The sequence below is a fragment of the Vicugna pacos genome, chromosome 36 (assembly GCF_048564905.1).
Source record: "Vicugna pacos chromosome 36, VicPac4, whole genome shotgun sequence".
In the NCBI taxonomy this organism is placed as follows: Eukaryota; Metazoa; Chordata; class Mammalia; order Artiodactyla; family Camelidae; genus Vicugna; species Vicugna pacos.
In genome coordinates, this window is record NC_133022.1 from 6753555 (window position 1) to 6777062 (window position 23508).

The 23508-nt window shown below is 47.6% G+C and overlaps 2 pseudogenes; both read left to right on the forward strand.

The window, feature by feature from the left end:
• Nucleotides 1-4412: 4412 nt before the first annotated feature.
• On the forward strand, nt 4413-17238 carry LOC140691648 (alpha/beta hydrolase domain-containing protein 17A-like; annotated as a pseudogene).
• A 3578-nt stretch (nt 17239-20816) lies between these two features.
• LOC140691711 (suppressor of cytokine signaling 7 pseudogene) lies at nt 20817-22535 on the forward strand (annotated as a pseudogene).
• Nucleotides 22536-23508: the final 973 nt, after the last annotated feature.

Consider the following 23508-nt stretch of genomic DNA (forward strand, 5'->3'; position numbering starts at 1 on the left):
TTATTGCAAGAAACTGAATATAGTTCCATGAGCTCTACAGTAGGTCCTTATTTATCTGTTTTATGTGAAGTAACGTGTGTCTGTTAATCCCCAACCGAACTTCCTTTGATACACCTAGTCTTCATTTATAAGTTACATATATTTCTCTACCACCAATGAGCACCATTTATGAAAAAGAAACACATGTACTCACATATCCACTTTCCCTCAATATTTTGCGACTTGATGAAATGTATAATTCATGGAACGTACCTTTGTATGTTACCTAATGTTGTTTTTGAGTGGAAAAGGGAAAATCGTATTTGATAAGCAGCGGAGGCCCAGGAAACCTGGGAGGGACTGAGTCTGAGTGGGGAGGGAGAGGTGGGAGACAAGGGTGAGTGACACACACTGCCAGGAGGGAGCCCAGCGGTGGTGACAGGACACAGAGGAGGGGACAACTACAGCGGCAGTAAGCTGACTATAAACTACTATGTTCTGCACATTTTTTTCACTCTTGGCTCATGGCTTATTCCATAGTGGTGTATTATATTAAAATGTGATTTTTCTAATTATGTCACTGCTACATGCTCATGAAAAAGACACGAGGCTTTTGAAACCTCTCATAGATGCACCCACAAAGAATGCCAGCTGCCACCTCATCACACGACATTCACCTCTGTTAACAATTTTGCCAACAGGCAGTGAGAAGAGTTAATATTCTGACTGCAGTCTGGGACCCAGGGAATTCTCTGGGACACCAAATGACATTTGCAAATCCTGTGCTGAAAGCTAATCGCAAAATACAGAAAGCCAATAGAGCAAGACCAATAATGACAGGAATTCAAGGACTGAAAGTTTGGATCACTTAACAGTCCTGCATCAGCGATACATTTCCTAATTTGACAATTGTACCAATGTTAGGTAAGAAGGTGGTCTTGTTCTTACACAATATCTGTCAAATCATTTAGTGATAAAAGAGCATAAAGTTCCCAGTTAACTCCTGAATGGGTCAGAAAGTGCAATAGGAATACACATAAATGTAGAGAGAAAGATGAAAAAATAAATGGAACAAAAGTGTCAGGAACTGGTAAATCTGAGTGAAAAGACATATGGGACTTTGTACTGTTCTTGCAACTTTTCTATAGATTTGAATTCTATCAAAATAAAAAGTTTTGGCCAATGACCATTTGGGTCAACTGACCATGTAAAGGAGTTTAGATCGCTTCACTAGGTAAGACCTGGCTGAGTCCACAGGGTGCTGAAACCACTCCCAGAAGAGAGAGGCTGTAAACTGTGAGTTCTGGCCGGCTGGCAGAAGCCCCACCAAGATGGAGTGAATTACTCGAGACTCTGCGGAAAGTCAAGAGAGAGAGGGAGTCCGGAGGCCACTCCCTGAGACTCTCAAATGCTCCCATGCTTAGTGTTACAATCAAAGGGAAAATCACTAACAGGTGTGAGGGAATGCAGGCATTCAGGGAAAGACAGGGTGGGCTGGAGACTGTAGAAGCCACAATGAGTACCAAGGCTTTGTTTATCTGTAAGGGAGTCATGGAGAGATGGGCACAAGGTACATCTTTAGATATGTTAGTTACAGAGCAGAGCCCAGCCCCGCCAGGTCCCTGTTTTGGGGATAACAGACTGTCTAACAGCAGGCACGCCCAGCGTTTATAGATAGCTGAGGGCCTGGGTCGTTGCTGTGCCATGAGCAGTGTGCTATCTAACACCTCAACTGTGCAAGCAAGACATTGTCTCTGCTTTTTAGGGCCAGGAGACAGGTTTGCGGACACACAGGTGCCTGCTTGCAAAGCAGTTACTAAGCACAGTTGTTCATGGTGGCTGGGGTCTGTTACAATTTGTTAACCCTGTCATGGGCTCCCACAGTAAATACCAGTGACTACCAGGCAACCAGCTCAGAAGCGAGGACTGAGGGAAATGCATGCCCGCCCTTGTTACTCTTTAATACAAGGCTCCATGCTTCAAAGGAGGATATCAAAGGGGGATTGTGACTGAAAAATAAATAAAACATCATCACTCAGAGTTAGAAGAGCAGTGTATGAAACTATCTATAAGTTGAAAAACGTGGAGTCACATCTTGTACAGATTTGTGAGTGAGGTGTTGACAAACAGAACTGACTTGACTCACAGACAACAATTCAACCAAGGTTTTGAGAAGGTATCACTTTCAAAAGAATCGCTTGAACTACAAGAGGCTGACTGTTCAAGACTTAAAACGGCCTTTTTGATGGCCATTCCCTAACTTCTGTAAACAGGAAGCAGGTTAGAAGTCTGCATTTGCCCAAAATAATATATTCTGCAGTGTGTTCTCATCTGTGGTTGAGGAGAAGAGTATCTTTCAGAAGATGGAGTCACGAGTCCTAGAGAACCAGGGGTTTAGGAGCCCCACCCTCAGGGCAGGGCCTGCACGTCTTCCCAGCGGGATCACAGACTTGCCCTGTCCCAGGATGGTGCTGCTCCCCCATTGTTTCCTTCTGAAAGGGAGTGTTGATTATGGTTTTCTGGATTTATGCAGCTCTTGCTTTTGTGTCTGTGTGAGCAAGGCAGAAAAATTGTCTTTATAGTTAATAGGTTTACAGTAAAAGAAGATCCGCGTAGAGACAGTGTTAAGATGCTCACCAATCCTAGCGCTGGGGCTTTGGGATTAGCTCCTTGGAGAAGAGGGTGAGAGTAGCTCTTGTGCATGGCAAGAAAACCAAGAGGGCAACTGGGTTAGATTGTATTACTGTCAAAGTATCCCCTCTCCTGATGAGTCCATCGTCACAAGACCTCACCCTGGGCCAAGCAGCAGTTTGGGGCCAAGAAATATTTGTAGAGATGATGTGTGCTCCTTCTGAGAAAACGCCTTATGAGCTATCAGGTGGTTGTGACGCCACCTGCTTTGTTGTGCCAAGACTGCCGTAGATATTGGCTACTGATCTACCCCACGTCCATAAGTGAAGTGGAGGGACAGGCAGACTTTGGCCAATGTTAAGCCTATGTCTCTGTTTGCCACTGAGATTTTGAGACTGTTTATCACTGCAGCACAATGTAGGAGAATCTAACCAATGCACCAAAAAATTAGTAAGGAAGAATCCATGTCTATACCACAGACAATAAGGCTGGTGTTAGTGGTGATAATCACTGAACATGGAAAGCAGGTATGTGATATGTCCACTGATTCAACCAACACTTACTGAAGACAACAACTGTATTCAGGAATTGCACTATTATTGTTATGATTTCTGATGTCCAGAAATGCACATGAGCAGGTTTTCTTATTGTGAAGCACTGGAAATTAATGATCTAAGACTAAAAGAAAAATAGCTTTGCAAGGGATATATCAAAATTGCTGCGTCATCGTGGGCAGCATGTGCTGCTGGGAACCAAGTGTAAAAGTATGCAGGGTAGTTCAGGTGAGAGTCGAGAATCTGTCATTAAGTCTGGTAGTTATTTGGAAGGATGCCCCACATAGGCAGCTTGCAGATCAATCTGCAGAAGGCCTAGCCAGCATGTCTTTTCCTCATGGATTTGAGGTTCTGTGGGTCACATGAATACACACGGGTTTAGCAGGTCCCAAGGAAAGAGCCATGAATTCCCATAAGCTAAAAAGCAGTTGGTTGGCTTAGAAGAAGTCCAATGGCATCCCTCATTCTTATACTAACATCCTTTTGAAAGAGACAACAAACAGAGAGGGCCCCAAACTGACATAAGACACACAGCATGTGTGGAGGTGATGAAGCTCAGTGCCCTAGTGAGTGTGAGATAAATGGACATCGTGGCACAGAGACCAGCAAGTTGTGACATTTGGTGAAATCCTAAAGAGGGAAATGCTCATGTGGCCAAACATCAATATACTTCTATTAGCTCATTTATATAAGACAGTGGATTGAATGACTGAATTAAAAACACACAAAGAGCAGACCCCATTTTGATTTTGCAAAAAGAATTATTAGAAAATATAATTTTGTAATGTGGGTGGTACTAAGGGGACTGCAGACAAAGCTACTAGGCAAGTTCCAGGGACTTAAATACAAACTGCAGAGAGAGGTTTTCTTTAAGGATTGAGGTGAGAATCTGGGGACTCAGGAAGAGACATTGGTGTTATTTAGGAGAAACAGACACTCTGAGAGGAATTTCATAAGTTCCATTACTGTAAACAAAGTAGCATGAAGAGAAAGAAGACAGACTGGAGGAGATCAAGACGGTGAAGTGGGAGGTCAAGGAGCTCACCGCCCCCCACCCCCCAGACACAACTAAAATATACATCTGCATGTGGAGCAGCTCTCACTGAAAACAAACTGGAGACAGGCAGAAAGACTCTTCTAGAACCAAGGCTGTAGAAAAGGATCCACACAGAGGCAGGTGGGGAGGGAGGGGAAGCAATCAGTTTGGGACCCAACTCCTAGCAAGTGACACAGAAGAGGAGGGATGTCATGGCCGTGGACTCCTCCCTGGAGAATGAGGGGTCCAAGCACATATTGGGCACCCAAGCCGTGGGGTCCGACACCAGAAGGCAAGTCCCCTTAGCTGGTTTGAAAACTGCTGGGACTTACAGGAGGGCTGTAAGAAGCCTAGACTCTGCTCTTGGAGAATGGGTACACACAATTGCTTACTCTCCAGAGCAATCTGCAGAGGAAGTGGAGGGAAACTGCCCGGGGCCCTGGCTGGTGTCCTGGGATGGCCCCAGCACCTCTCCTGGCCACACTGGGCATTCACTCCAGCCCCTCTTGCTCCAGGGCAGCTTCCCACTAGGGTGATGGCTGCTGTCACTGAGGGGAGTGAGCATTTGGAGGGGATGGGGCTGACTGAGACCCTGCACTGCATCTAAACTGGGCAAGGACAGCTGTTGCTGGAGCTTAGAGAGTGGCAGATCAGGACCAGCCTGGAGCTCTGCCTGATATGCTGGGACCCAGTGTCTGCTCCAGCCCCTCTTGTTCCAATCCTGCACCCCACGGGGGCAAAGGTGCCATTGCTGGGAGTGGGGAGAGTGCATGTAGATGGATTAGGACCAGTTTGGACCCTACCCTTATGACTTCTGCTCCAGCAACTTGGGACCAGGAAGCTGTGACTCCCACTGAGTAGCAGAGAAGCCCTGGCTCACACCTGCCTCTGGCTCTAGCCCCTCCATCTCCAGCCCCACCTCCCACCAAGGTGATAGCTGCTATCACCCCTGAGGGGAATATGTGACCCATACGCACTCCAGATCCTGCTCCCCGCCAAAGCCACCGGGTCCAAAGGCTGCAGAGAGAAGCTAGCACACAAGGACACTACTTCAGTACCAGGAGAGGTCACTGTTCCTTCTAATTTCATAAAGACAGAGTAAGCTCAACAAAATGAGAAGACAGAGAAATTTCTTTCAAACAAAAGAACAAGAATAAATCCCTGAAAGAAACGACAAATGAAACAGATAAGTAATCTACCAGGTAAAGAGTTCAAAGCATTAGTAATAAGAATGCTAAGTGAATTTGGGAAAAGAATGGATGAAAACAGTGAAAATTTTAACCAGGAAAATATAAAAAAAGAAAATATAAAGAAGAATCAGTCAGAGCCGAAGAATAAAGTAATTGAAAACAAACAAACAAACAACAAACACTGGAAGGAATTAACATCAAAGTCATACAGAAAAATAGAAAAATATTTTGATCTGAAATATAGAATAATGGAAATCATTCAGTCAGAATAGCAAGAAGAAAAACAAATTAAAAAAAATTGAAGACCGTTTACGGGACCACTGAGACAACATCATGTGAACTAACAAGTGTGGTACAGGGGTCCCAGGAGGAGAAGAGAGGGCAAAAAGTGTAGAAAATGAATTTGATGAAATTATGGCTGAAAATTCCCAAAGCTGAAGAAAGAAACAAATTTCCAGGTTCAGGAATCTCAGAGAGTCCAAAACAAGATGAACCAAAAGAGACTCACGCCAAGACATGTCACATTTAAATTGGTAAATATTTAACTTAAGTAGAGAATTTTAAAGGCAGCAGGAGACAAACAAAGAGTCACATAGAGGGAACTCCCAAGGCCATCAGCAGAATTTTCTGCAGAAGCTTTTCAGACCTGAGGGGAGTGGCATGTTACATGTAAACTGCTGACAAACCCACAGCCAACATCATACCCAACAGTCGAAAGCCAAAAGCTTTTCACTTCTTACAAGGAGCAAGGATGCCCAATTTTGCCACTTACATTTAACATAGTGCTGGACCACAGTGCTAGCCAGAGCAGAAAAGAAAAAGATACAAAATGTATCCAAATTGGAATGCAGGAAGTAAAATTGTCATTATTCACAGATGACATGATACTATATGTATAAAACCCTAAAATCTCCACCCAAAAAGTTATTAAAATGAATAAATGAATTCAGTAAAGTTGTAGGATACAAGATTAATATACAGAAATCTGTTGCTTTTCTATACACAAATAATAAACTATCAGAAAGAGAAATCAAGAAATCAACCCCATTTAAAATCAGAAGAAGAAGAACAACAACAAAAAAACACCTAGGAATAAACTTAACCAAGGAGGAAAAAGACCTATACTCTGAAAGCTATGAAACACTGATGAAGGAAACTGAAGATGATATAAATCAATGACAAGATAGCCAGTGTTCATGGATTGAAATGGTTAATACTGTTAAAATGTTTATACTACCCAAAGCAATCTACAGAATTAATGCAATCCTTATCAAAATATTCATGACAGTTTTTACAGGAATAGAACAAATAACCCTAAAATTTAAACAAAACACACACACACACACACACACACACACACAAACTCAAGAGCCAAGGCAATCTTGAGAAAAAGAACAAAGCTGGAAGCATCACACTCCCTGCCTTCAAACTATACTACAAAGATACAGTCATCAAAAAAAGTTTGGTGCTGGCACAAAAACAGAGAAGTAGATCAGTGCAACAGAACGGAGAGCCCAGAAACAAACTCACACACTTGGTCAATTAATCCGTGACAAATGAAGCATGGGTATTCATTGGGGAAAAGACAGTCTCTTCATTAAGTGGTGCTGGGAAACCTGGACAGCCAAAGGTAAATGAAACTAGAACATTTCACAGCATATACAATAATAAACTCAAAATGGCTTAAAGACCTAAACATAAGACTAGAAGCCATAAAATTCCTACAAACATTAGGCAGATAATCTTTGGCATATATCACAGCAATATGTTTTTGGTATCTGTCTCCTCAGCAAAGGAAATGAAAGCTAAAATAAACGATGGGATCTAAATAAACTTAAAAGATTTTGCATAGCAAAGGCAAACATTAACAAAATGAAAAGACAACCTACTGAGTGGGAGAAAGTATTTCCAAATTATATGATAGATAAAGGGTCAATATCTGAAATATATAAACAGCTCATACAACTCAAAAGTCAACTAAACCCAAACAACCCAATCAATAAAATGGGCAGAAGATCTGATGGACATTTTTCCAAAGGGGACAAGCAGATGCCAACAGGCACTGAAAAGGTGTTCAGCAGCACTCGTCATCAGGGAAATGCAAATCAAAACCACAGTGGGATATCACCTCGCACCTGTCAGAATGGCTAGAGTCAGTAAGACCACAAATCACAAATGCTGCTCAGGATTTAGAGAAAAAGGAAAAGATATGCACACATCTCAGTATTCATAGCAGCCTTATTTACAGTTATCAAGATATAGAAGCAACCTAAGTGTCTGTCAACAAATGAATGGATAAAGAAGATGTGGTATAAGTATACACACACACATACACACACACTGGACTATTTTTCATTTATGAAAAGATTGAAACTTTGCCATTTGCAACAGGCAGTATAGATGGATCTGGAGGGTATTATGCCTACTGAACTAAGTCAGACAGAGAAAGTCAAGTATTGTATGTAGAATCACACATACGTGGAATCTAAAAAATTAAGCAAGCAAACTGGTGAATATAACAACACAGAAACAGACTCACAGATATAGAGAACAAAATCATGGTTACCAATGGGGGAGGGGAGGGGAGGGCATGATAGGGCAGGAGATAAGAGACACAGCTACTAGGGATGAAATAAATAAGATAGCAGGGTACACTGTACGACACAGGCAATGTAGCCAATGTTTTATACTAACTTTAAGTGGACTGTAACCTATAAAAGAATTGAATCACTATGTTGTACACCTAAAGCTAGTATAATCTCCACAGATATTTTTAAATGTCAGAGAAGAATACATAAGCTGGTTACTTACAAATGCAACAAATTGCTGAACTATCAGACTTTCACAATGCAATACAGGTGGAGAGCGGATCTTTCAGTGTATACAGTTGTTCCACAGCATTTCATGTCAGACAGCCTTTTGGCAGTAAATAATAGTACTCATATCTATTCTCAGTTAGCTTTTTATGTATTTACAGGTGATAAGAACTAAGGAAAAGCTTCTTGCAGTGTGAAAAGACTCAAAGCTAATAACAGCCATTTGCCCCAAGTCAAGACTCTGCTCTGTGCACAACAGTAGAAAGACACGTGGTCTAGTAGGTATCACTTCTGACCTCTTCCTTAGACTGTACTTCATCATGAGTTTCTACTCCAAAAATAGTGGGATATAACGAATGTTCAGCAGCAAAAAAAAGGTTATTCAGACCAGAGAGCTGTCCTTACCCTCCCCTTTACAACGAACGAATCCATTACACTTCTGCTTTGAAGAGTAAAGCAATGTATGTCAAAATCATTTTGGAGGCAACAACATAAAAACAGGGTCACAAATTTCTTTAAAGGTCACAGGATTTCTGTATCCCTATTGCTTTCTAAGTGTCCTTGATTTCTTGCTTCACTCTAAAAAAACAAACAAAAAACCCAAAAACTGAAAATCAGAGTGATGTAGGGTGGGTGTATTTTATGCAATAAAGACGAAGCAAAGAGCTAAGTCGAAGCCTTTTGTCTCTAAATCAGAAAAGATGCAAGTTAACATATTTCAGGGTTATATAAAATTTATAAAATAGGTATGTGTATGTGTTTTGTTTTCCACTTTACCTGACTTTTCTAATTAAGCTATGACTTTTCTAGCCTGGTATTGTCAAGTAATGCGATCTATAAAACACATCGCTGGCTGCCGCGGAGAGAGCGCGCCCAGCCCGCCGTGATACCCGCGAGCTCAGGGCGCCTCCTCTCGCCGCGGCCCCGGGCCCGGTCCGGCCGCCCCGCATCTGCTACTGGGGCTGCTGAGCCGGAGCGGGCGCTGGGGCGCGTGGGCACAGGAGCCGGGGGTGAGGGGCAGGTGCAGCGTCGGACAGGTACCCCCAGCCAATGGCGGGGACGGGCAGGACCCGCACGCCAAGCACCTGTACACGGGCACGGGCACGCGCGGCATCCAGAGCGCCGCGCCCTGCGTCATGTTCTCCGCGCCCTGGTAACAGGCTGCACCCCCGGCCTGGGGCTCCACGGGGGCGGATGGGGCGCGGGGAGGCGCGGAGTGGGCGGGCGCGGTCCGGGATGGAGGGGGAGAGGGCTGTCCCTGAGGGCCCAACCGTTAAAGGCCGTCCCTCAGGCTCCTGTAACCCCCACCCTTCCCCGCTATACTCGCACCCAGGGAAGGGGAGGGGGTCGTCGCCCCTCCTGGTAGCCGGGAGCCCAGAACCCACCTGTGCCCCGCGCCCAGCCTCCAACTTCTGCGCAGGCGGGAGGCAGCAGCCTGATGTGAGGCTGGGACACGGGGACCATGTGCGGCCGCCCAGCAACCGGGGGTCCGGCCTGGACATTTGGACTTTGGATCCCCTTAGCTCGCCGCCAGGCAGATCCCCAGATTGAGGGTTTAATTGCAAACCAGGAACTCGCGAAGGCATGATTTCCCACTCTGTGCGTTCCTGAGGTGGGAAGAGGGTGCCTGCATTCCCCCGAGTTCTGGAGGCCCCGCCACAGCTCCACGTGGGAGGGAAGCTGTGCTTTTGGTGCCAGGACCCACTGGCCCTTGACCCAAGGCTGTCCCCTGGCACCTGCTCCCCTCTGCTCTCTTGGAGCCTGGTCATCTGCAAAGTGTAAGATGGGAAAGGTCACCACCTTGAATTTACGGCCCCTCCTAGCATGGCTCTCAGGTGGGGCTTCAGTGTGTGCTCCCTGCCAACCCCAGAGGCCCTGTCCTGGGACTTGTCCTAGGAGAAGGACTTCCTGCCATTCACACCTGCACGGGGAGTGAACGCCTTGCTCTCAGGGCCTAGATGCCCGGGATGAAGGAGGGTCCCCGTGGGCCAAGCCAACAGCCAGTCTCGCGGCCCAAGGCCGTTTGCAGACTTACGCAGAACTTGGCAGCCCTCCCCAGAGCGGGAGGGGCCCCTTGAGATGTGCCAAAGGGAAGCAGGAAGGGATGGAGAGCAGACGCCCAAGAGAAGCAGCCTGTTCAGAAAACGCGCTGGTGGAGGGTGGAGGAAGCGTTTCCTCTTTCTCCCCATATTCTGGCTCTTATTTCAGTTCATTTGGAGTTAAATCAACACGTTTTGGTCAGGGCCAGAGCTGTCATTTATTAACAATGTACTATGGGATCCATTGTGTTTCAAGTTCGCAAGAACAAACCGACTTGAATTTTTAGACCTGCCAGTGGTATAGAGAATAACTTTGTGGCATAAAATAACTGATACGGATAATTTCTTTGTGAAGGATTATTCTCAGAATAGCTATTCCAACTAAATATACTAGTTAACGGGAGCCAATTTCAGTGGAATAAATCTGTCCAGGTTTTTTTTTTTTTAAAGAGTAGCTGACATGTAGACATAGTAAGTCCATAAAAAAAAAAAAAGAAAACAAAAAACAAACAAAAAAACTCATTGCTGGCAGACCTGAAGTGAGGCTGGAGCTTCACACAGTGGTGGCAGATTATAAATTGGTCAAAGGTTTTTAGAAAACAAAATGCCCTTGGAAATATTAGTACATTTTGAGCATTTCTAGGCATATCTCCTAAGGAAATAATTCCTTAAAATTTAGAGAAAAGATTTCATGTAAAAATGTTTACAGCCAACCATGTGTATACATCATGACAAATCAGTGGAATAAATGATGGTGGCAGAGGTAACACACACACACACAGATATAGACATATGATCAAATTTTATGCAGTTATTGAAGTAAATGGAATATTAAACAGCATAGAAAAAAGTCCTAAAATACTGTTTAGATGATAGAATAGGTTACAAACCTGTATATTGAAAATTATTCCAGTAAATGTAATAATAATTTGGAGAAACATCACCAAAACATATTGTTGGATGCTAAATGATTTTCTCTTACTTTTCTTCACAAGTTTTTACTCTTTCTCAAAATTTTTAGGTGTATAATGTTTTTGAATCAGAAAAAAACCTAAGGTTTGAAATTATTTTATATTACAATTGTGTGAAAAAACATCTTGATAGCTTTATTCAAATGAATAATTAGACATTTTTCTAAATTTAACATTTTCCCCCAGTCTGAGAACATTTTGCACTGAGAAGTTTGGGAAGGAGGTGCAGATTTTCTGAAAAATAATTTTTATTCTCTGTAGGACCTTGTCTCTGTAAGCCTAGGTAAGATATTCTAGAACAGAAAGAATATGTGTCAAAACTTTGTACCAGGAGCAACTAGTATAGATTAAGAACAAAGAAAGTAGAATTAAGAGCTCTTCCAAGACTTCTAATAATGAATAGCTCCGTTTCCTCTTTTGTAAAATGAGGGATTTTGACTGATTAATCTACATATATATTCTTTCATGTCTGACAGAGCATGCTTCTACCGTATTATCTCCAAAACCTGTAATTAGTTTCCAAATTTGCCTCTGCATAAATAGTCCCTCTGGAGTTACTGCTGTGGGGGGAGGATGAAAATCCTGGTGCCTTATGAATGCTCTTCATTGCACAGCCTTTTCCCCTGTGGCCCACAGTCTCCTTCCAAATTTCTCAGTCTCACCTTTCAGAAGTTTTTACTTTTACAAGAAGTGGAATTATTTTAAACGAACCATTTGTTTAAGCTTCAAGAAATTATCATTTTGATTTCAAACCACATAATTTTATTCTTGCTGTTTCACTTTGCTTTGTCTTCCTTCAGATATGGGAGCAGAGCGCATTTCCCTTCTTGTGTCAATTATTTTGCATTCCAGTCACTAATTGGTGACTGTTGGGGGCTCCACATGTGTTTCACATAAAGTTGCCTGGTGTGAAGTTCCTCTGGTGTGAAATGACAGACTCCTTGAAAGTTAAAGACAAGGTGCTTGCACTTTGTCTAAAAACAGACATAACTGGAATGAACAGAAATTTACAGCAGCCGAGGGTACATCCTAACAGCAAACCATGCAGTCATGGATGAAGGAACAGTGGTCAAGAGCAACTCTCTCCACAGAGAGATTCCAAAAAACAGGACATAACTTCTCTAAAAAGCCTCGCTCTCCCCCCAACCACACTCATGCTTTTTAAACTCAGCCCCAGGACCCCTCACCACTCTTATCTCCTTCCCATCTCTTCCTTTTTCGAGGGAGAACCCATCTTACGGTGCCCCAGCCCCACACCCGCAGCCCCTGAGCCATCATCCGTAGTAATGCCCAAAAAACCACAGGAGTGACAGCTGCCAGACAACAAAGCCGTCCTCCTGGGAAGAAGTGGGCAGAGAAGAGGGCACACACCGGTTAGTGGTGGCTTAGTTATTTCCTTTTCTCTCGTCCCCTCAGGGACATGAATGCTGGTTTTGCTGCTGCTGCCCTGGCTACGGTTCCTTCCAACTTCTGTCTCCTCATCACACGGTCACGATGCTGAAAACAGCAGCGTGGTGACCAGATGATGTCATGGCCCCGGTGGGGCTGTGGGCACCATCCAGCCTGGTGCAGGCAGCGCAGAGACTGGACAGCTGTTGAGAATTTTACAGTTTTACAAAAGACACTAAATTTATTTTGCTTTCTGCTGTCACTGCATAGTGTCAATGACAACTTACCCTCATGCGGGGCCACCATGTACACCAACCCCACTGGGGGTCACTAGTGCCTGGAATCTACACTCGCCCCTGTTAACTAGGGTCCGTGATTCTCCAACTATGTGGGGAAAACAGAGATGTCAGGGGAGGAAGTAACCAGGTGCTTCACTTCATGCAAGGCCGCCTTCTGTCTGGTGTTGAGTTGTGTCTACTCAGTGCTTCCTGCCCGCAAAGAACTCAGCTTATTTATTGAGTTAATTGGTTTCTTTTTGGGGAGGAAGAGGTAATTATGTTTGTTTGTTTATTTAATGGAGGCACTGGGGATTGAACCTGAGACCTCGTGCATGCTAAGCATGTGCTCTACCACTGAGCTACAGCCTCCCCCAAAACTCAGTTTTTTAATATTCTGTTTATATTGAAATATCCCAATGCACGTACAACCAAATGGCTTGCTACTTTCTTTGCACCTTAACAGGGTATGGACATTTTCACAGACTTTTTTTTTTATTTGAATAGGGATAGCATGACAAAAAACAGTAGTTTTTGTTTTATTTTTTGCCTTGGTGACACAGGTCTATCTAGAGACTTGCTTGCTATGGAAGATTTGTTACAAACAGTAGTGTGGAAGTGTGGGTGTGTGTGTGTAAATTTGTTGGGCCATTTTCTTTCTTTCTTCCTTAAACCCTATTTTCCACCTTTGATGAGCCAGGAAAGAGTAAATTCCTCATAGACCAATAGCTCTTCTACATGTAGGCGATTTATAAAGTGTGAATTGGAGGTGTTGTGCCCATATAGAAATGGACTTCTTTAGGCTGAAATGTTTTAATTTTTAAAAATCTTCTTCAGAAAAAGTTTGCCATGTTTGTGTTTACATTTCAATAAATGAGGAGAATAACAATTTTCATTTCTGTCTTATTTTTGTGAAAAAGCGCCCTTCGAGATGTAGTCTTTTTTTCTGCCCATCTGAGAATTTTAACTTGTGTCACAAGTATTGGAATTTAGCATGTAGAATCCAGAAGTTGCCTTAGAGACGCAAGGCTTGTCACATGTCTCCCAACAGGGTCAGAATTTTATTTTATTCTGCAGTCAGCAACGTGAGAACAGTTAACCTGCAAGTTACCAAGCAGTAAGACTTCTCTTACGATATGCTGTTTGATTTGGATATGGAATACTAGGAAGTAAATTGTAGCTCAGGGGTAGAGCCCGTGCTTAGCATGCACGAGGTCCTGGGTTCAATCCCCAGTACCTCTGTTAAATATAATAATAAATAAATAAGCCTAATTACCTCCCCCCAGAAAACAAAGCACTGACCTCCTAGGTCCACTCCAGCTGCAGTGTGAGCGCGGGCAAGCCCTCCGAGCCGAGCCTCCATGCTGACATCTATGCTGCCCAGGAGGCCCTGCGCACCAGGTGAGCTCTGCACTGCAGCGGGATAGGGGAGGGCAGGCAAGCATTGCCTTACAGGTCACCAGACCAGGTGAAACCAGGTGGTTGCAAGGAGCGCCCCTCAGGCACTCAGGCTGGCTTCCTTGGGGAGGGAGGAAGCCCAAGGGGGTGGGCCTGTAGGAAAGGGAGTCTGTTTGTGGCCACCCTGGGCCACAGGGCAAGGCCTGGCCTTGTGTGTTCTCTGTGTGGTGACAGCCAAGTGCAGGGAGGTGGGTGGGCGGGCTTCAAGCCTCCCTGGGGCTGGCCCCTCCTGGGAGCCCCTTGCCTGAGCGGAGGCAGGGACAGGGCCTGGCACTGGTCCCCATAGGAGTGGAGGCTCCACCTGGATGGAGAGGGGTGTGTGTGGGCCCCTCCCAGTTCAGGAGGTGGTGTGTGAGGCCTGTGTGAAAGGGCTCAGCCCCACCCCCCAACCAGACTGTGGTAGCTCTTGGGGGCAGGGTAGGTGGGGCAGGGCCTCTGTGTCAGGTGCTGGTAATGGATCATGGTCACATCCTGAGGGCAGGGCTCCTCTGGGCCTGGAAGGCTCCCTTGGGCAGCTTAGTACCCAGCACAGACCTGGTGGCTGGTGGGAGGTCGGCGAGCAGAAGCTGGGTCCTCCGCGGGCATGGTGTCCAGCACACACCCACGGGCCTGACTCAAGACAGGGCCATTGTGGTCTGGTCTACACCTCCTTCCCTGGACCCCACCGCCCTGGTCATGCAGACCCTGGCGGACCCTTCCACCCCTGTGCTCACTCACCGAAGCACAGTGGCTCCGTCTCAACCAGCGTGTGCAGAGTGCAGAGTGTGGCCCTGCGCCCCGGGCTGCTCTAGAGGGAGACGCACCCAGCCCCCACCCTCCTGGAGACTGTGCCCTCTGCTTCCACAGGGCTGGCTGCCCCAGCTCTGCCCTGCCTGGCCCACTGGAGTGACCAGCCCGTGCCAGGACCAAAGCCCACCTGCCCTGGGGAGGCAGGGTCCCTGGTGCCATAGTGATGCCCTAGCAGTCCCTGATGCATGCCCTAAGAGTGGGGTCCCCTGGCAGTGGGGACCTGTGCTGGGTGGCATGGTGCAGGTATGTGTCCAACCTTGGCCGCTTCAGCCTGTCGCCGCTGGCTCGGGGGGGGGTTCACTGCAGAATCACACCCCACATAGGGATGAGAGTTCTGAGTTCCATCTGTTGGTCCTTCTACCAGCCTTGACCTCCAGAGACCAAATCCCTCAGCCCCAACAGCTGAGAATAAGCAGGAGGGAGGGAGGTTTGGGCCCGGGCCATGATCCGGGGCTGGGGAGGCCTGGAAGAGCCAAACTATCCGGCACCTGCCACGTTTGTCCAGGTGGAGATGGCCAGGTTGCAGCTGGGGGTCCCTGCCTGGAGCTGGGTGATTGGACTGGGCCAGGGCTTGGCACAGCGGTGCTCACAGCGAACCAGAGAGCCGGACTGGGAGGAACAGCCAGGGTAGTGGGCACAAGGCCAAATGGCATCCCCGAGGCCTGGAGGTTTGTCTGGGGGTTTGGGCCAGAGGACAGGGACAGTGCAGATGGCCCCTGGGTGGACAGGGAGATGGACAGTCTGGCTGCCCAGGTGAGATACAGCCCTTCCCTGGCCACTGAGAGGAGAGGCTCCTTTGGGATCAGGGTCATGGGTGTGTGGGAGGAAGGCCACAGAGACCTCCAGCACTGGAAGGTGGTGAATGGTCCTCGTGTGGTCAGGAAGGAGCACCTGGTGGTATGGTGCTGGATCAGCCGTGCTGGTGTGGGGCTAGGGGAGCTTAGGGTGGCGGGTGGGCTCCAGGACCTGGCCACTGGTAGGGGAGGGGCCCAGAGAAGGAGGTGGCGGCTCCCCCTTTTTCTATCAGGAGCCGTTGTTCCTGCTCACCTGTGTTGTACTAACCTAACTGGCTATGGGGACACTGAGGGGTTGCAAACTCGCTGAGGCATCAGAGGATACAGCTGCCTCCAATCGCCACCCCACAGCTTGCGAAGAGGGTGGATGAGGGTGGGGGTGAGGGCTGCTGGAAGACACGCCCCCTTCCAGTGCGACCAGGAAGGGCTGTCCAGTTCAGAACAGCAGAGACAGGAAAGTCCCAAGCAGGTTCTGCACGTGGCCCTGGTCAGGCATGTGTAGGGGTGGGGATAGCTGGATGACCAGGAGGAGCGGGTGGGGCCCTTACAGGTGCACTGCCCAGGTGTGATCAAGTAGATACTCTCTAAGAAACGGCAGAGTGGGGTGGCTGTCGGCCAGCTCCCCTCACACCTATCTGGGTTCTACCTCCTGTATTGGTCCAACCGCCTCCTTGGTGTTGGGGTTGGGGGTCAGGGGAGGGTCCTGGGCCGAGCCTAAGCGTGGAGAATAAGGGACTGCCCCAGGAGGGCGGGCAGTGGGAGGGGTGTGCGCGCGTTGTGTCCCAGCTGATCCTGCCCCCACCGCTGCCAGGTACGGCATCAGCCGGGACAGCAACATCCTGTAGGGGCAGAGCATCCGCACGGTGCCCGCCGTGGACCTGGCTTCGCGCTATGAGTGCGCCACGGTGGTGCTGCACCTCGGGCATGCGCATGGCCTTCCCCGACACCAAGAAGACCTACTACTTAGACGCGTTTCCCAAGAGAGCGCGGGGCGGGGACCCAGGGGGCGGGGCCTCAGCGGGGGTGGGGCGCGGAGGCCTAACGTGACTCCCCGACCGCACAGCATGGAGAAGGGGCCCAAGCTGACGTCGCCGGTGCTCATCATCCACGGGTTGGAAGACGAGGTGGCCGAATTCTCGCACGGGCTGGCGCTCTACGAGCGCTGCCCCAAGGCCGTGGAGCCTCTGTGGGTGGGGGCCTCCAGGGACAACGACATCCAGCTCCACAGCCAGAACCTGGAGCGCCTGCGCCGCTGCATCTCCCAGGAGCTGCCCCAGCCGGCGCGCCTAGCCTAGCGGCCGCCCAGCCACACCCAGACCTCAGCAGTAAGGAGGGGGCGCCAGGACCCCGCGCCGTTCCCGGGGGGCTGCATGTGAGCCCCCGGGTGCTCCACACCCTAGAAGCAACCGGCAGGCAGGAGTCAGGACCTACCCCAGCCCAGGGACCGTGGACAATGTACAGGCGACGGAGCTATGCTCTCATTTCCTTTTGGTAACAGAACGATAGAAGAACGTGAAAGTGGAAATTAAGGATTTAAAAATTTTAGAATAATAATAAAATAAAATAACATAAAAGGAAAAAAAGCTAGTTGAGTAAACCTGAATGCAAATAAAAGGATAATAAGTTGTAAGAGACACACACGCAAAGCTCTGCGTAAGGTATCACCCACAAAGGAGCACTGGGAAGACTGCAGAACAGTGGTAAGAGTGTAACAGTGAGAAAATCTAAGAGCATGAGAGGAGGATCGTACCACATATGTGGATAAATGAGGAGACATTTGTCAGATACTCAAAGGACAAGATAATAGTGTGTAAGACGGAGGCTAAGACATGGAGATGGTAATTTAATAGAACGGAGGAAGAGCCAAACTTAATCAGACAGCTCCTATCGTGTAGTATTTAGCATTCATCTGTAACGTTATCTATAGCCTGTCCTGGGTGAAACTGATTTTTGTGAATTTTGCTTTTTACACCACTCCCCACAGGTAACAGTGCATTTGTCATTGGCTTCCCTTATGGAGTCTCTCATGGGTGATTTTGACAAGGTGACTGCTCAATTTAATTACTGTGTAATGAGACATAATTTTTTAATGTATTTGTATGGTGTTCTGATATAGATTTTTCAATGTGTTAATTTACTAAAACCTAAAGCTTATGCACTTAGGGAACTACAGAAGCTGGAGCAATGTCCCTCCTTCCACCCAGAATGATTAGCTTTTCCATATTATCTTCCTAGTCCTCGTGGATGTTAGCCAAACATAAGCTAGTGTTTGATACAAAATATAAAGCTGTGAGACAGAAAATGTGTGTTTTGTCCCCAGTTCCCTGTATGTATGAGTTCAGATAATTCCCTTAACGTCTTCATACTTTCATTCTCACTAATGTAACAATAGAGATCATGCTCTGTACATATCTCTCAAGGCAGGAAGAGTAAACAAAACACAAGAGAGTACTGTCAGCCCTTCTGAACACATATCAGTCTGGGGTACAGCTGAGCCTGACTGTGTAACCCACCTTTCAGAATGCTACTACCATAAGTCAATGACTTGTGATGCCAGGAACCTCACATCCCCTTCTCTCCTGGAGTGAAGCTGAGAGAGGAAGCTCTTCTTGTCTGTGCAGAGGGGAGGCTAACTTTTTCCTTAGATGGCACTGTGCTGGCCATAAGATTTCTGCCCATCCCTAACCCCTACCTCCACCCACCCTCCCTAGTACGGTATTTGGTGTGCAATTGCAGGCTGGTTTTGAATGACCAGGAGGCCAGTGACTGGAAGGCAGCATGGTTGGAACTGGAAGCTCTCTGACCTGGCTCTCCGCCTGAGCACTACACAGCTCAGACTCTTAAGCAACATCATCCTAAGAGTTGAAAAATGCCCTAAGAGTCTTTGAAAAATGCCCAGAAAAGTGCCCAGCCATCCACATTCACTGGCCAGCAAAACGCCAGGCATGTGGCCAGTTTGAATGATATAGGGAAGGCACATGGAGAGGGATGGCTCTTTCCTCCAACAGGCTTTAGAGCTTCAAAGGGAGAGTTTGTTTGATTATCATTATATCAGCCAATCCCCCAACATCTTGGACCCCCTACAGTTCATCAGGCACTATGCCTGGCACTAGGACAAATAAAAAGAGAGAAGACCTATCTCTAGCACCAAAGGATTGAGACTAGATGGCAAAACGCCTAACAAAATAATTACCCACAATAGTCATAAATAATAGCAATGATGGTTGTTTTTGGAAATCCAAGAAAGGAGAGTATGTGTCAAAATACTCAGGGATGGCTTCACAGAAAGGGTTGGAACTGAACCACCTTGAGGGCTGGATCTGTTTTGGACAATTAGAGAGGAGTTAGGGAGCAACAGTATGAACAAAGCTTTTTCTGGGAATGTTCCTAGAAAGGCAGACAATAATTAGGCAGTAAGAATGGCAACAGGGTTGGCAAGATGAGTTAGAAAATTGTTGTTTAGTGGTGTATTTAACAACATCCACTCAACATTTGCTGTAAGTGAGGCATCGTACTGGAAGCTGGTTATAAAGTGATGAGCAAAACCGACCAAGTTCCTGTCCACTTAGTGCTTACCTTCTAGTCAGGGAGGTAGCCAACAGGTAGGTATGCCAGCGCGTAAGCAGTCATTCTAAATTGCTATTATCACAGTGCTATGGAGAAAATGCTCTGTTGCAGGAAGTTCCGAAACCTAGCTGGCTGCCCTGGGGGTGGCTGCCCAAGATGAGATACTTACTAAACTGAAAGCTGATGGATGACAAGGATCCAGTCACTGAAAGGGTTGAGCATAAGCTTATTCCAGGCAAAGACAACAGAATACAAGAAGGTCCAAAGAAGGGAAGAGTTTGGCATATTTCATATATTAAAAGGAAGCCAGGGAGGTTAATTGCATAGTCCTGATGATAACATTCTTGACTTATTTCTTATCGTGTAGAATTCTTGGCATCTAAGTGTTGGAGGACTCAGGTAATTGGTACTGAGCTTGTTAATGAGGACTTCTACACGTTATTGTGTACATTACCTAGGTAAGTGGAAGTCGAGGCAGTGAATACTACCTTGACCATCCAGAATGTGAAAAGGAGAGTGAATCAGTATACATTTACTTTTAAAAAATTAGATGCTTTGAGCATACACAAGTTGGTGAAGTTGAGGGTATGAACATTTATGTAAGGCATTCCTTTTGGGTAATATAAATAAGATAATGATAAAGCAAGAAATAAATTTTAGTTCAAATTATAATATACATCTTCTGTGTAGTAAGAGATACTAGTGCTGGTGATATATGAATTCTTAAGATGTCGAAAATGATCATAATGTTGTTCAAGTCCCTTATCACACTGTTCTGTGATGTGTGAAATAGCAGTGATACTACAGAATAGGGTGAAGTCCAGATGAGACGACACCTAAGGCAGTTGCCTTTGGTAATTCAAAAGCAATATTTAAAAAATTATGTGAGTATACATTTGTGTGGTGTGTATGTATAAACAGTTTCTTTACTTAACTGAGCCTCAAACCTACAAGTGAAAATAGTTCCATTAGTAATATTTTACAAGAGTTAATTGAGAGCATTCTAATATATTGATTGACATCTTCCAAATCATTGTGTGTATGTACTGAAACTATAAAGAGGACTTTTTAAAACTTCCATTGGATTCTTATCTTTTCATCCTTCTGTTTGTGATGATAACAATTGCAGGCTGAAAAATTAGGTCATGGGCGGCGGCGGCCTGAGACCACAAGGGGCCCGGCGCGCCCCCCGCCCGCGCCGTGAGGCAGAGGCCGCGGCGGCCGTCAGCGCTGTCGCTCCGGGTCGCGGCGGGCGGGGCTCCGGCGGGGCCAGGCTCGTCCCCACCCCAGCCCGGCTCCCCGCCGCCCGCCCTCCGTCTCTCTGCTCGATGCCCAGGGCTGAGCTCAGGGATGGCGAGGCGGAAGCGGCGGCCGCTTCGTACCGCTTACGGGAAGGCGCCCCCGAGCCAGGCCCGCCGCCGCCGCCCTCCCTCGCGCGGCCCGGCCCGTGGGGCTCCCGGCCGCCGCAGCTGACGATGCTCAGCGGCGTGGCTCAGCCGCCGGAGGGGGAGGGGGAGGGGGAGGGGGACGCAGAGGTGGCCACGGAGCCCGGCCCCTCGGAACCGCTGTGTCGCTGGCACCGCTGCGCCCTGGACCCCAAGGCCCCGCCGCCGGGGGGGGCGCTCGAGCGGACGTTGGGCCCGGCGCCTCTGGGGCTCAGGCAGCCGGCGGGGCCGGGGATCAAGACGGTGGGCGGGGGCTGCTGCCCGTGCCCCCGACCCCCGCAGCTCCCCCTCCGCAGCCCGGGCCGCCTGCTGCTGCCCCGCAGGCCGGGGAGGACCCCCCTGAAACGAGCGATGCGCTTCTGGTCCTGCAGGGCCTGGAGTCCGAGGCCCATGAGCTCAGCAGCCCGGGCCGTGGTGGGGAGGAGGGGGCGGCCGGCTGCTGCCGCAGCCCCCAGGCCCTGAAATACCCCGGTGCCCTTCCCGATGCGGGACTTGGTCCCTCCAGGGCGCTGGAGTAGAGGGAGCAGCAGCAGCATCCTCCCCCGCCCCCTCCTGGGCCCTTAGGCCGCTCACGGGCCCTTCTCGGAAGGGCTCGCTCAAAATCCGCCTCAGTCACCTCTTTCGCACAAACAGCCGCAGCGGTGGCCCTGGCGGTGGTGCTGGGGCCGCAGGAGGCCTTCCGGAGAGCGGGCTGCTTCAGCTGCGAGCCTGACAGACATGGGAGGCTCTGCAGGCCAGGAGCTGGACTCGGAGGGGAAACCCAGGTTGACAAGAACTCAAAGTGCATTTTCTCCAATCTCCTTCAGCCCCCTGTTCACAGGTGAAACAGTGTCACTTGTAGACGTGGACATCTCTCAGCGGGGCGTGCCCTCTCCACACCAGCCAACCCCCGTCTCCCACAAAGAAGCCTCAGTCTCCTAGATACATTTCCCTGGATTGCTCCCATCCGAGCAGCCGAATGCCTGTAGAGCTAGTCTCTGCAACACCTTCAGTGTCCCCTCTACCCACCCGACTCAGCAGCTTGGCAGCCAGCCTTCAAGAGTTGGAGAAGTGTTGGTATTGGGGGCCAATGAATTGGGAAGATGCAGAGATGAAGCTGAAAGGCAAGCCCGATGGGTCTGTCCTGGTAGGAGACAGCTCTAATCCTCGTATCCTGAGCCTCAGTTTCCAACCACAGGGTACCGCCCCCCACACTAGAATGGAGCACTGCAGAGGAAACTTCAGCCTGTGGTATCATCCCAAATTTGAGGATCGCTGTCAGTCAGTAGTGGAGTTCATTAAGAGAGCCATCATGCACCCCAAGAATGGAAGTTTCTTTCTTTCTTGAGATCCAGGGTTCCAGGACTGCCACCAACTCCAGTGCAGCTACTCTGCCCAGCGTCCCGATTCAGCAACGTCAAATTCCTCCTGCACCTTTGCCTATTCCGAATCCGACAGCTCGTCTGGATAGATCACATCCTGGATCTCCCACTGCCTAAGCCTCTGATTTCTTATATCCGGAAGTTCTACTAGTGTGATCCTCAGGAAGAGGTATACCTGTCTCAAAAGAAAGCTCAACTCATTTCCAAACAGAAGCAAGAGGTGTTGGAACCCTCCACGTAGCGAGGGGCCCCCTGCTGGTCACTGCCTAGGGTACACGCTCTACGCCTCACCGTCCAGCCGAGTCTCCTGGGCAGTTATCATCATGCACTGGGCCTCGTCCCCCGCCCTCCCTCCCCATGTTTATGCCCCTGATACAGGCATCTGTCCAGAGAGTTGCCAGACCTGATGGTGGAGTTCCAAGTGGATACATATCCCAACACGGAGAAGGGCGGATAGACACGAGAGGCTTGAAGAGTACTTGCCAGGCAACGTGCGAGCTCATCACTGAGTGTATATAAAGACGAAGACACACACGAGCAGCTAACTGTGCATCCTTCTCTCCTCCTCTGGCTGATCGCCCCGATATTGGACAAATGACAGATAAAGCAGGAAACCAGGGAGAAAGAAAACTTCATCAAAGGGAACACGAAATGGCTTTAATTGCAATAGGCCTGCATGTCAGTGAGAACCGCACTGTGTCCCATGGCTTGGACCGTGAGGATGAGGAAAAACAGCTTGCTCTTCTGTCTAGAATTCCATCTGGACTACTGGAAAGTAAATTGTTGAAAAGAAGAAATGAATTAACTAAAGAATTCATTTATCTAAGAGGCTATTCTCCCAATGCTTCACTGAGTTCTACTCATTTATTTTCCCATAAAATATCTTGGAATTAAAAAAAAGAAAGAAAAATTAGATGATAACAGTTGAACTTTATATTCTACCTTTTATGTAAAACCTTGAAAACTTTTATAAATTAAACTTCTTACTGCCCCCTAGGAAATCATAAAATGCAGTATAATTCCTACAGCATCTCCTACCATGTTCCATGCTGGCCATTTAGTTCTATTTTAACTTCTATTTAAAATCCCTTTATGTATAAAAAAATTTAGATTCTCTGGGCATGTCTAACATGCAGGCACTCTGACACAAGATTGTAGAGTATTACTACTCTGCCAACTTGGACCTTATTCAAATTATATTGAGGCAGTTTGTG